This window comes from Vulpes lagopus, chromosome 3, assembly GCF_018345385.1.
Source record: "Vulpes lagopus strain Blue_001 chromosome 3, ASM1834538v1, whole genome shotgun sequence".
Classification (NCBI taxonomy): domain Eukaryota; kingdom Metazoa; phylum Chordata; class Mammalia; order Carnivora; family Canidae; genus Vulpes; species Vulpes lagopus.
In genome coordinates this window covers 97,952,343-97,963,960 of record NC_054826.1, presented here as the reverse complement: position 1 = coordinate 97,963,960, position 11,618 = coordinate 97,952,343, and the positions used below count along the sequence as shown (strand labels likewise).

Here is an 11,618-nt window from a genome sequence, read left to right as displayed (position 1 = left end):
TATCCACCAGTTCCATCCATGTTGAAGCAAATGGTATTTGTTGTTTCTAATGGCTGAGTAATATTCCATTGTATACATATACCACATCTTCCTTATTTTTAAAGATTTTATTTATTTGTTCATGAGAGAGAGAGAGAGAGAGAGAGAGAGAGAGAAACATAGGCAGAGGGAGAAGCAGGCCCCTTGCAGGGAGCCTGATGTGGGGCTTGATCCCAGAACTCTGGGACCACGCCCTGAGCTGAAGTCAGATGCTCAACTACTGAGCCACCGAGGAGTCTCTAAGCATGTCTTCCTATGCTCTCTCACTAGGCATGGTATTTAATGATAGAGAAATAAAAACAATTTTAGTTCTTTTTAAAAAAGATTTTATTTATTTATTCATGAGAGACACACACACAGAAAGGCAGAGATACAGGTAGAGGGAGAAGCAGGCTCCCTGTGGGGCAGCCTGATGTGGGACTCGGTCCCAGGACCCTGGGATCATGACCTGAGCTGAAGGCAGATGCTCAACCAAAGAGCCTCACAGATGCCCCAGATTGCTATTTTTTTTAAAATTTTAAATTCAATTAACCAACATAGTACATTCTTAGTTTCAGATGTTGTGTGCAATGATTTATCAGCATTTGTTCAACACCCAGTGCTCTTCACATCATGTGCCCTCCTTAATGTCCATCGCCAAATTATTCTATTCTTCTACCCACCAGTAATCCTATTTATTTCCTATAATTAAGAGTCTTCTCATGGTTTTCTCCTTCTATGATGACTTCCTATTCATTTTTCCCTCCTTTTCCCTGCGATCCTCTGCACTGTTTCTTATATTCCACATATGAGTGAAGCCATATGATTATTGTCTTTCTCTGTTTGACTTATTTCACTCAGCATAATATCCTCCAGTTCCATCCACATGGATGTAAATAGTAAGTATTCATCCTTTCTGATGGCTGGGTAGTATTCCATTGTGTGTGTATATATATATATATATATATATATATATATATATATATATATATCACATCTTCTTTATCCATTCATTTGTTGAAGGACATCTCAGCTCTTTCCACAGTTTGGCTATTGTGAACATTGCTGCTATGAACATTGGGGTGCAGATGCCCCTTCATTTCATTATATTTATATCTTTGGGATCAATACCTAATAGTGCAATTGCTGGGTCGTAGGATAGCTCTATTTTTAACTTCTTAAGGAACCTCCACACTGTTTTCCAGAGTGGCTGCACCAGCTTTCATTCCCACCAACTCTGGGAGAGGGTTCCCCTCACCAAAATGTGTTGTTTCCTCTTGTGTTAAGTTTAGTCATTCTGACTGGTGTAAAGTGGTATCTCATTTTGGTTTTGATTTGTATTTCCCTGATGCCAAGTGATACGGAGCATTTTTTCATGTGTCTGTTGGCCATTTGGTATGTCTTCTTTGGAGAAATGTCTGTTCATGTCTTCTGCCCATTTCATGACTGGATTGTTTGTTTTTTGGGTTTTGAGTTTGATAAGTTCTTTATAGATCTTGGATAATAGCCCTTTATCTGATATGTCATTTGCAAATATCTTCTCCCATTCCATAGGTTGCCTTTTAGTTTTGTTGACTGTTTCTTCTGCTGTGCAGAAGATTCGATCTTGATAAAGTCCCAATAGTTCATTTTGCTTTTGTTTTCCTTGCCTTTGGAGACATGTCTAACAAGAAGCTGCTGTAACTGGGATATCAGAGAGGTTGCTGCCTATGTTCCCCTCTAGGATTTTGATGAATTCCTGGATCACATTTAAGTCTTTCATCCTTTTATCTTTGTGTATGGTATAAGAAAAAGGTCCACTTTCATTCTTCTACATGTCGCTGTCCAATCATTCTAGCACCATTTATTGAAGAGACTGCCTTTTTTTCCATTGGATATTCCTTCCTTCATTGTCAGAGATTGGTTGACCTAGAGTTGAGGGTCCAGTTCTCTATTCTGTTCCGTTGATCTGTGTGTCTGTTTTGTGCCAGTATCATGTTGTCTTGAGGATTACAGCTTTGCAATAGAGCTTCAAGTCTAGTATTGTGATGCCACCAGCTTTGGTTTTCTTTTTCAGTGTTCCTCTGGCTATACAGGGTCTTTTCTGGTTCCATACAAATTTTAGAATTATTTGTTCCAGCTCTGTGAAGAATATTGATGGTATTTTGATAGGGATTACGTTGAATGTGTAGATTGCTCTGGGTAGTGTAGGCATTTTCACAATATTTATTCTTACAGTCCGAACATGGAATGTTTCTCTATTTCTTTGTGTCTTCCCCAATTTCTTTCATGAATGTTCTGTAGTTGTTAGAGTACAGATCCTTTGCCTCTTCGGTTAGGTTTATTCCTAGGTATCTCATAGTTTTTGGTACAATGTAAGTGAAATCAATTCCTTAATTTCTCTTTCTTCTGTCTCATTGTTGATTGTTGATGTTTAGAAATACAACCAAATGGGATTTATTCTGTGCATTGATTTTATGCCACATTACTGAATTGCTGTGTGAGTTCTGGCAATTTTGGGGTGGAGTCTTTTGGGTTTTCCACATAAAGTATCATGTCACCTGCGAAGAGGGAGAGTTTGACTTATTTGCCAATATGAATGCCTTTTATTTCTTTTTGTTGTCTGATTGCTGAGACTAGGACTTCTTAGAGCAGAACTCAGTGATATAGAAACCAGAAGATCAGTAGAACAGATCAACAAAACTGGAAGCTAGTTCTTTGAAAGAATTAATAAGATTGATAACCCCCTAGCCAGACTTATCAAAAAGAAAACAAGAAGGATCCAAATTAATATAATCATGAATTAAAGAGGAGAACCAACACCAACACCTGACCAACACCACGGGAAGATAAACAATTATCAGAACACATTATGAGTAACTGTATGCCAACAAATTAGGCAATGTGAAGAAATGGATGCATTCCTGGAAACTTATAAACTATGAAAACTGAATCAGGAAGAAATACAAATCTGAACATATTCATAACTAGCAAGGAAATTGAAGTAGTAATCAAAAACTTCCCATCAAATAAGAGTCCAATGCCAGATGGCTTCCCAGGAGAATTATACCTAATATTTAAAGGAGAAATAATACCTATTCTACTGAAGCTGTCTCAAAAAATAGAAATGGAAGGAAAACTTCCACACTCGTTCTGTGAGGTCAGCATTACCCTGATCCCAAACCAGACAAAGACCCACCAAAAAGGAGAATTACCGACCAATATCCTTGATGAAGATGGATGCCAAAATACTCACCAAGATACTAGCCAATAGGATCCAACTGTACATTAAAAGGATTATTTGCTACAACCAAGTGGGATTTATTCCTGGACTGCAGGGGTGGTTCAACATGCACGAATCAATCAACATGATAGATGACATTAATAAAAGAAAATACAAGAGCCATATGATCCTCTCAGTTGATGCAGAAAAAGCAGTTGACAAGGTACAGCATCCTTTCTTGATTAAAACTTTCCACAGTATAGGGATAGAGGAAATATACCTCAGTATCATAAAAGCTATCTATGAAAGGCCAACATTGACTATCATTCTTAATGGGGAAAAACAGAGCTTTTCCCCAAGGTCAGGAACACAGCAGGGATGCCCACTCTCACCATTGTTGTTCAACATAGTAGTAGAAATCCTAGCCTCAGTGAATTGATTTGTATTTTCTAGCTAGATTTTTGAGTTCTTATAAGGAAATACCATTTTTTCTATGATTAGGCTACCTGAATATTTCCATGTCTGTGTTAGGCAAGAGCAGGTACCTGAAGAATGTTTGCTTATGCATGACTTCTTCCTTCCTTGAATGTCCCATACCTCTCCTGCTTTCCTGGGGCTTTCTCTTCTCTTGTGTCCCCTCTTCTCTCACTTTTTGCTGTTATGATATGTGAATCATACCACCTTCCTCACCTTGGTTTCTCCCACTTTCTGGAGCTCTTTTGTAGTGAGCTGGCACTTCCTGAGATGACAAATGTGTCTCTCTTTTAGGAACTATGGCTGTCTGATAACCTAACTCTAGCAAAAAGTTTGGAAGATACCCACTGGAAGCGAGCATCGAGCACACTCCCCCTTTTTTGCCATACCACGCTAGGGGTAACCCTGGTATTAGTATCCTAAGGTTACTATAGCAAATTACTGTAAGCTGGTGGCTTAAAACAACAGAAATTTTACTTGAATGGCAAAGTCAATAGGGTATGGATCATCACTGGTGAAAGCCAAATGTGGCCATTATTCTCTTTGCCAATAGTTAGTCTAGGAGTGGATATATGATACAGTTCTAGCCAGTGAACCATAAAGGGAAATCTTCTAGGGGCTTTTGGGAAACATTATCCTCCATGATAAGAGAGAAGTGTGTGAAGAGAGAACTCCTTTTACCACCACCCCCACCTTCCCTTCCTATTTTATCCCTATTTATTTATTCATTCATTCATTCATTCATTCATGAAAGACACACAGAGATGGAGAGAGGCAGAGACATAGGCAGAGGGAGAAGCAGGCTTCATGCCAGGAGCCCGATGTGGGACTCGATCTCAGGACTTCAGGATCACGCCCTGAGCTGAAAGCAGGTACTAAACCACTGAGCCACCCAGGGATCCCCTATTTTCCCATATTTATATGAAGATGTGATGCTCAGAGCTGCAGCAGCCATCTTGCGGCCGTGAGGGGAGGTACTCTGAGGATGACTGAGTTGAAAAACTAAAGGAGTTTTGTTTTGAATGACTCCATTTCACCAATCCTGGCACTACCTACCTCCAGAAGCTTTTTTATGGGAGATAATTAAATGTCTTTGTCACTATTGTTTGAAGCTAGATGTGTCCTTTCCAATATAGTTGATATTCTGTGTCTTCACATTTCCATGTATCCTTGAAATAAACTACCATTACTGAGGGCCACCTAAGTATATCTCTGTTCTTTGCAATTTGAAAGAAACTACTACCTATTTTTCACTTTGTGTCCTGGGAGCCATGCATGATAGGATTGAAAGTGAGAGGCTTTGTATGACCACATCTATTAATCTTGCCTTCCAGCTTCTATTCTCCTTTTTTTGTGAAGCACCCCTCTCCTACTCCAAGTTCATTTCTTATCAATAGATTGACTCTATTCTTCTACTCTGGTGTTGGGCAGGCAAGCCAGGCTCAGCCAATCAGAGTCAGAGTGACTGGTTTAGGGGTGAGCATGTGCTTGATTCAGACCAGTGAGGGTTAGACTTGCAACTTTTGCTAGAACAATTGAGGTAAGGTAAGAGACATGGTTGATTATTTTTTTTCTTCCATTTTTTGATTACTAAACTATGAGGATGTGAGCTTGGAGCTGCTGCTGGCCACCTTGCACTGTCAGGGAAAAATGTTGGGGAGGGAAACCAACATGATTATTAGAGCCAGTAATTTCTTTTTCCATTTATATTCATTATCATTGGATTTTTCTTATTTGTAAAAGAGATCTCTGACACATAATATCTTATTTTTCTCTTCTCTGTCTCCTAGGAGCCCCCATGCTTTCTCCCTGATGGATTATGTTAGTGTTTTGGGATTACAGAAAAAGATATTACATCAAAAGGGTTTGCAGACTTGGCCCTGCATTTCATTCTCTGATTTGTTGAGGGTAATTTTGTTTCTGGCCACACAGCTCCCCCTTCTTTTCCTGGCCATTTGTACAGATCTTAGTGATGCCCTCAGCAAGTGGGAGAGTCTACAATGGTGTCTGACAGGACTATGATGTGAATCACATATGCCTTTTCAATTTTCTAATAACCATATTGAAAACATAAAAAGGAAGAGATGAAATTGATTTTAATAGTATATATCATTTAATGCAATGTATATCCCAAGGCTATCATTTTAAATATGTGACCAATATACAAATTAATAATTAAATGTATTACTTTCTTTATACTGTCTTCAAAATCCAGTAAATTCATATAAAGCTTTATAGTAAATCTCGATCCAGAGCAGCTGCATTTGAAGTGCTCAATAACCCAGTGGCTGTCATATTGGACAGTTTACCTGAGGAAGGAAAAGAAGCCTGAAAGAGGGTCAAGAATTGGGAAGGGAGGGACACCTGGGTGGCTCAGGCATTTAGTGCCTGCCTTCAGCCCAGGGCGTGATCCTGGAGTAACAGGATCGAGTCCCACATCGGGCTCACTGCAGGCAGCCTGCTTCTCCCTCTGCCTAAGTCTCTGCCTCTCTCTCTCTCTCTGGGTCTCTCATGAATAAATAAATAAAATAAAATTAAAAAAAGAATTGGGAAGGGAAAAGTAATGGTCAAGGTGTCAATAGGCCCCTCACACACACTTAATTTCAAGAGTTTTTTTGTGCAACAGTTGAAACCAAATTGAGAAAGCATTGTGCCCAGATTTTTGCTATAGGAAGGACTGTCATGAGGAACACCTTCATACAAATGGCAGGACAGGGCTTGGCTTCATCTGACAATGACGAGATTCATGTGGTTGGAGGACAGTGAGTGCAGCAGGTGGTGATGGCAGGGACCTCAGATGCCAGTGGCAGGAGTCTAACTTTTATTAGTATATGGGGGACCCACCAGAGGGCCTTCAGTGGGAGAGTGAGATAATGTTCTTTCCCTGAAGTGGCAGTGTGGAGACTATCTGGGAGTAGGCAGAGTGGAAGAGGGGGGCTGGTTGGGAACTCTGCTAGGTATTCAGGAGAAAGATGATGGCAGCATGGCCAGGATGACGGCAGTGGTAGTGGTTAGGAGATGCATTCTGTGAGAGAAATGTACAGGCCTTGAGGATGGATGGAGGTGGGGGAAAGAAGGAGAGAGGGAGATATCAAAGAGTTCTGGCTTGAGCATTTTGCCATCTCTCACCTTGCTTTTCCTTCTGGCCTGATCCATACACACCTTCTGTGCTTTGGGAGGCAAAGGGTGGGAACTGGATTGTCTGCTTCATGCTCTAATGTGTTTATTTAGCTGCTTCTCAGGCTTGTTTGGGTAACCTGAGCTCTGATGTGGGTCCCACAAGCTCATTAGTCCCAGTGCTGGGATGGAGCCCAAGGGCCCTCAGTGGACAGGGATGACTTTGAGACTAATGTTGGCCCCACTCAGGGCCTAGCACACTGCTCAACACACACTAGGCCTTCAGTAAAAACATCTTTTTGTGAGTGTTTTGTGGCTGTTTGTGAAACACATATTGGAAACAGCACATGGACTTCCACCAATACAACTCATGGTTTTGTCTTTTATTTATTTATTTATTTATTTATTTATTTATTTATTTATTTAGGATAGTCACAGAGAGAGAGAGAGAGAGGCAGAGACACAGGCAGAGGGAGAAGCAGGCTCCATGCACCGGAGCCCGATGTGGGATTCGATCCCGGGTCTCCAGGATCGCTCCCTGGGCCAAAGGCAGGCGCCAAACCGCTGCGCCACCCAGGGATCCCGCATGGTTTTGTCATTTAGGAATTTCCCAACACCTGCTATCAGGAGGTTTATCTGAACCTCAAACATGCCTGGAAGGTCAGCAGGAAGGTTCTTGTCTTGGCTTTTGTTTAGATCCACAGACATTTTCTGAGCACCATTCTGGAACTCAGGTAAGAGATGCCTTTGGTGGGGAAAAGTCAGACCCATGAACAAACTGATTCAATATGGTGGAAGGTAAGCCTTGGTGCTTTGGGAGCACAGAGAAGCACACTTGTCTCCAAAGTGGGTTAGGAGGAGCTGATACCTGGTCTGAGGCTTCTAAAAATTTATTTTAAAAAATCAAATGTATAGATGTACATGCTTTAAAAAGTTGAACAGTACTACATTGGTTATAACAAAATTAGTGGTGCCTTGCTCCACTGGACCTCCATTCCCATTTTCCCCTCCAGAGTCCATTTTCAACCAGTTTAGTAGTTTCTTTGGTATTTACTACCATGTCATTACATGTCATGCTCCTTACTGCTACTTCTTGATTACTTGGAAGCTGAGAGTTGAGGTTGCTAATATCTTCTTGCTCACACCCAGTTTCCACCCTCCCAAAGCAGGGGTGGGAATTTGATTCCTATTCAGTGATTCATCAATATGATGTAAGTATTTATTATTCATAGTTGAGCAACTTGCACGTCTATGTTCCTGTTTCTTTCTCTCGACAATTTTTAATTTTACTTGGAATCAATATTTCCTTTTTGTAAAATTTTATTTTTCTATCCATCATCATCATCGTTTTACACGGAGCATCACTCCCTTCTCTGTACTCTGCTGTATTGAATTACCTGTTCCTGTGGCTCCTCTTTCTTGGTTTTCTCTCTCCTTTTGTAGCTTTCATTAGAATGATGCAAAGGAGTATATTTTTTTTCTTTTCTTCTTTTTTAAGATGTGCATGTCTGAATATACCTCTTTTCTACCCTCATGCTTGATTGATGGTCTGGACATAGAATTCTATGCAGGCTAGAATTTTCTCTCTGAATTTGAAGATACAGAGTCTTTTTTTTTTTTTTTTTTTCTTTCTCTCTCCCATTCCTTTCCACTTGACCTGGAAGACACAGGGTGTTGCTTCTGGTATTGTTTTAAGAACTTGATGCCCTCTAATCTCTAAGTTTTTGTATGTGACCTGTTTCTTGTACCACCTCAGCCCCACCCCATTTCTGGAAGCTTAGGGGAATCTTCCTTTTATCCCTGGTGTTCTGAACATTCTTTTTTTTTTTTTTTTTTTAACAAATCAAAGTTTTTATTTGCATGGCCAATTATCTGTACTCTGCAACTTTATTATCCCTTAACTGGTTCTAAGCTTTTGTTGTACAGGGAATAAAAGCTGCAACACTGCAAACTTCCTTCAACAGCCACTCCCACAACACCTAAACATGAAACATGTAACGAATGACAACAGCACAACAGAAACACTAAGTTCCACCATTCAACACAGTTCATGACAGTGTCTTTAGGGTTCAGTTGAAAAGGGAGTAAACTTCTAAAAAGAGGGTCATTCTTCTTTCTCCCTATTTTATAACGTTGGTGGCTTTAATCCATATTTCTTTGCAACTTCTGTCTGCGCATGGGCAGCATCGCAGAGTGAGTATAGATGCGCCATCTCCATTTCCCATTTGGCCAGGTTAATAGCTTTGTTGAACATGTCAATGGCTTTCTCCATATTTCCTCTTTGCACTTCAATAGTTCCCATGGTTTCATATGCAAAATCACATTTATTGTCAATTTCAATAGCCTTGCTGATGAGCTAAAAATATGGAACGCTTCACGAATTTGCGTGTCATCCTTGCGCAGGGGCCATGCTAATCTTCTCTGTATCGTTGTTCTGAACATTCTTGATGGTGTGCCTTCATCCATTATTCGAGGCAAAGCTGTCTGAGAGACCTTTCTGCAGTGACACAAATGTTCTCTGTGTTGTCCAATATGGTTTCCTCCAGCCACATGAGGCTGTTGTGCACTTGAAATGTGGCTGGTATGGCTGAGGAACCGCATTTCCGATTTCATCTTTTTTTTAAAAATACATTTATATTAAAATGTAACTAGCCACATGTGTCCAGGGGCTACTGTATTTGACCATACCGTGTATTGGCTTTTCAATCTGGAGACTCTTGCCCTTTGGTTCTGGGGAGTTGTCTTGAATTATTTCTTTCCTTTTTTTTATTTTAAGGATTTTATTTATTTATTCATGAGAGACACACACACAGAGAGGCAGAGACATAGGCAGGGGGAGAAGCAGGCTTCCCCGCAGGGAGCCAGATGTGGGATTTGATCCCCAGACCTGGAATCACGCCCTGAGCCAAAGGCAGATGCTCAACCTCTGAGCCACCAGGCATCCCTCTTTCCCTTTTTTCTATTCTCTGCCCTGAAACCCCAATTTGTTTGATAGAACTTATGCAGTGATTCTTTAGTTTTCTTATATTTTCTCTCCATTTTCCATCTCTTTGCCTTAATTTTTTTTTCAGGTGATTTCCCTAACTTTACCTTCCTCCTTTTTAGGGAATGTTACATCTTCCATCAATACTTTTTATTTCCAGGAGCTCTTTTTAAACTTTCTGCCCTGATTTCATGTGAGCACAGCTCTCAGGCTACTACTATGGCTCTTTTCCAAAGCTTCCCAAGCTTCCTTCCTTCCCTGCTTTGCTTCTGTTCCTTGAATCTCCTTTCCCTATCCCTGTTGTTCTTTCTCTTGATTGCCAGTCTGTCCTTGCCTGTCTTGCCTATATCTGGGCGTGTTGGGATTTGCCAACGATAGGCTTCATAGAGCCATCTGGCTGGAGACTTCCTAAATATCTGGATCAGTAGATCCTTTGGGCTGCTCCATTTCCCAAGAAGGAATTCTCTGGTCTTCTGCTTGGGAGGCAGAAGTTGGACTACTGGCTGGGTGGCAGAAAGAGATGGAACTCTTCTGGACTGTCTCACTTTGTCCTGTGGTCTGATTCCTCTCTACTGGGGTTCTCAAGTCCAGAGTATATCAGTGTGTGCAGAGAACAATCCCTTGGTCTTCTGCAGGGTAGACCAGTTGGCCATAAGAAAGCACCACAAACCAGATAGCTTAAAACAATAGAAATGTATTCTCTCACAGTTCTGAAGGTCAAAAGTCTGAGCTCAGAGTGTGGGCAGGGTTGGTTCTCCCTAGAGACTCCAGTGGGAGAGTCTGCTCCATGCCCTTTCCTAGTTTCTGGTGGTTGCTGGCAGTCTTTGGCATTCCTGGGCTTGTGGTAGCATCATCCAGTCTCTGCCTGTCTTCAAACAGCTGCTTTCTCTTTCAGTGTCCCATTGTCTCTTCTTTTTGTTTTTTTCCAGGGGCTGAGATTTTTTGTTTTTATTGGAGTTCAATTTGCCAAAATATAGCGTAACACCCAGTGCTCATCCCATCAAGTGCCCCCCCCTCAGTGCCATTGTCTCTTCTTTTAAGGATACTTGTCATTGCATTAGGGCCCACTCTACTCCATTGTGACCTCCTCTTTTATTTTTAATTTTTTTATTGTGACCTCCTCTTAACTACACTGCAAAGACCCTAGTTCCAAATGGTGCCACATTCTAAGGTTGCTGATAGACACGACATTTCAAGGGAATACTATTCAACCCAGTACAGTAGGGAATCTGGAAGTCTGACTCCATCCAGACTCTTTTCAGCCTCACTCATACTTCAGATTTCAGAAGTACCAGGTATATTAGGTTCCTGAGTCTTTCTGGTTCTGTTTGCTTCTGGTCTGCCTAGTGCTGCAGGCCTCAGCTTTGTCTGCTGTGCAAGTGACCTCTCATGGCAGACATATAGTGGTCCTAGCATAGACTGTGAGACCATACCATCTGGGTTTACATCCTGGCTCTGTGGCTGTGGAAACTTGCCCAAGTGACCTAACCTCTCTGTGCCTGTAAAAGGGGGTTAATAACAAAAGTACCTACTGCATATGGTTTTTCTGAAGACCAAGAAGAGTGCTTAGGAAGATACCTGGTACGAAGAGCTCATGATGACTCTTGGGTTTATGTCCTTGCTCGTTTCAAACGTTTGGTGGCTCTTGTCTCCTGTCTGAATTTCTTTGTCCTTGTAAATTTATGCCTTTTAAGAAAGCAGTTTACTGCATTCTCCTGGGGCTTCAGGAGGCTTCAGAGGTAAATGCTAAACCTACCATATTTAAGCTCTGGGAGGAATTTTATTTTTATTTTTATTTTTTAAATTTTTATTTATTTATTTATT

The 11,618-nt window shown here is 41.0% G+C and overlaps 1 pseudogene; it reads right to left on the bottom strand.

The window, feature by feature from the left end:
• Positions 1-9,169: 9,169 nt before the first annotated feature.
• LOC121488472 lies at positions 9,170-9,266 on the bottom strand (annotated as a pseudogene).
• Between the last annotated feature and the right edge of the window lie 2,352 nt (positions 9,267-11,618).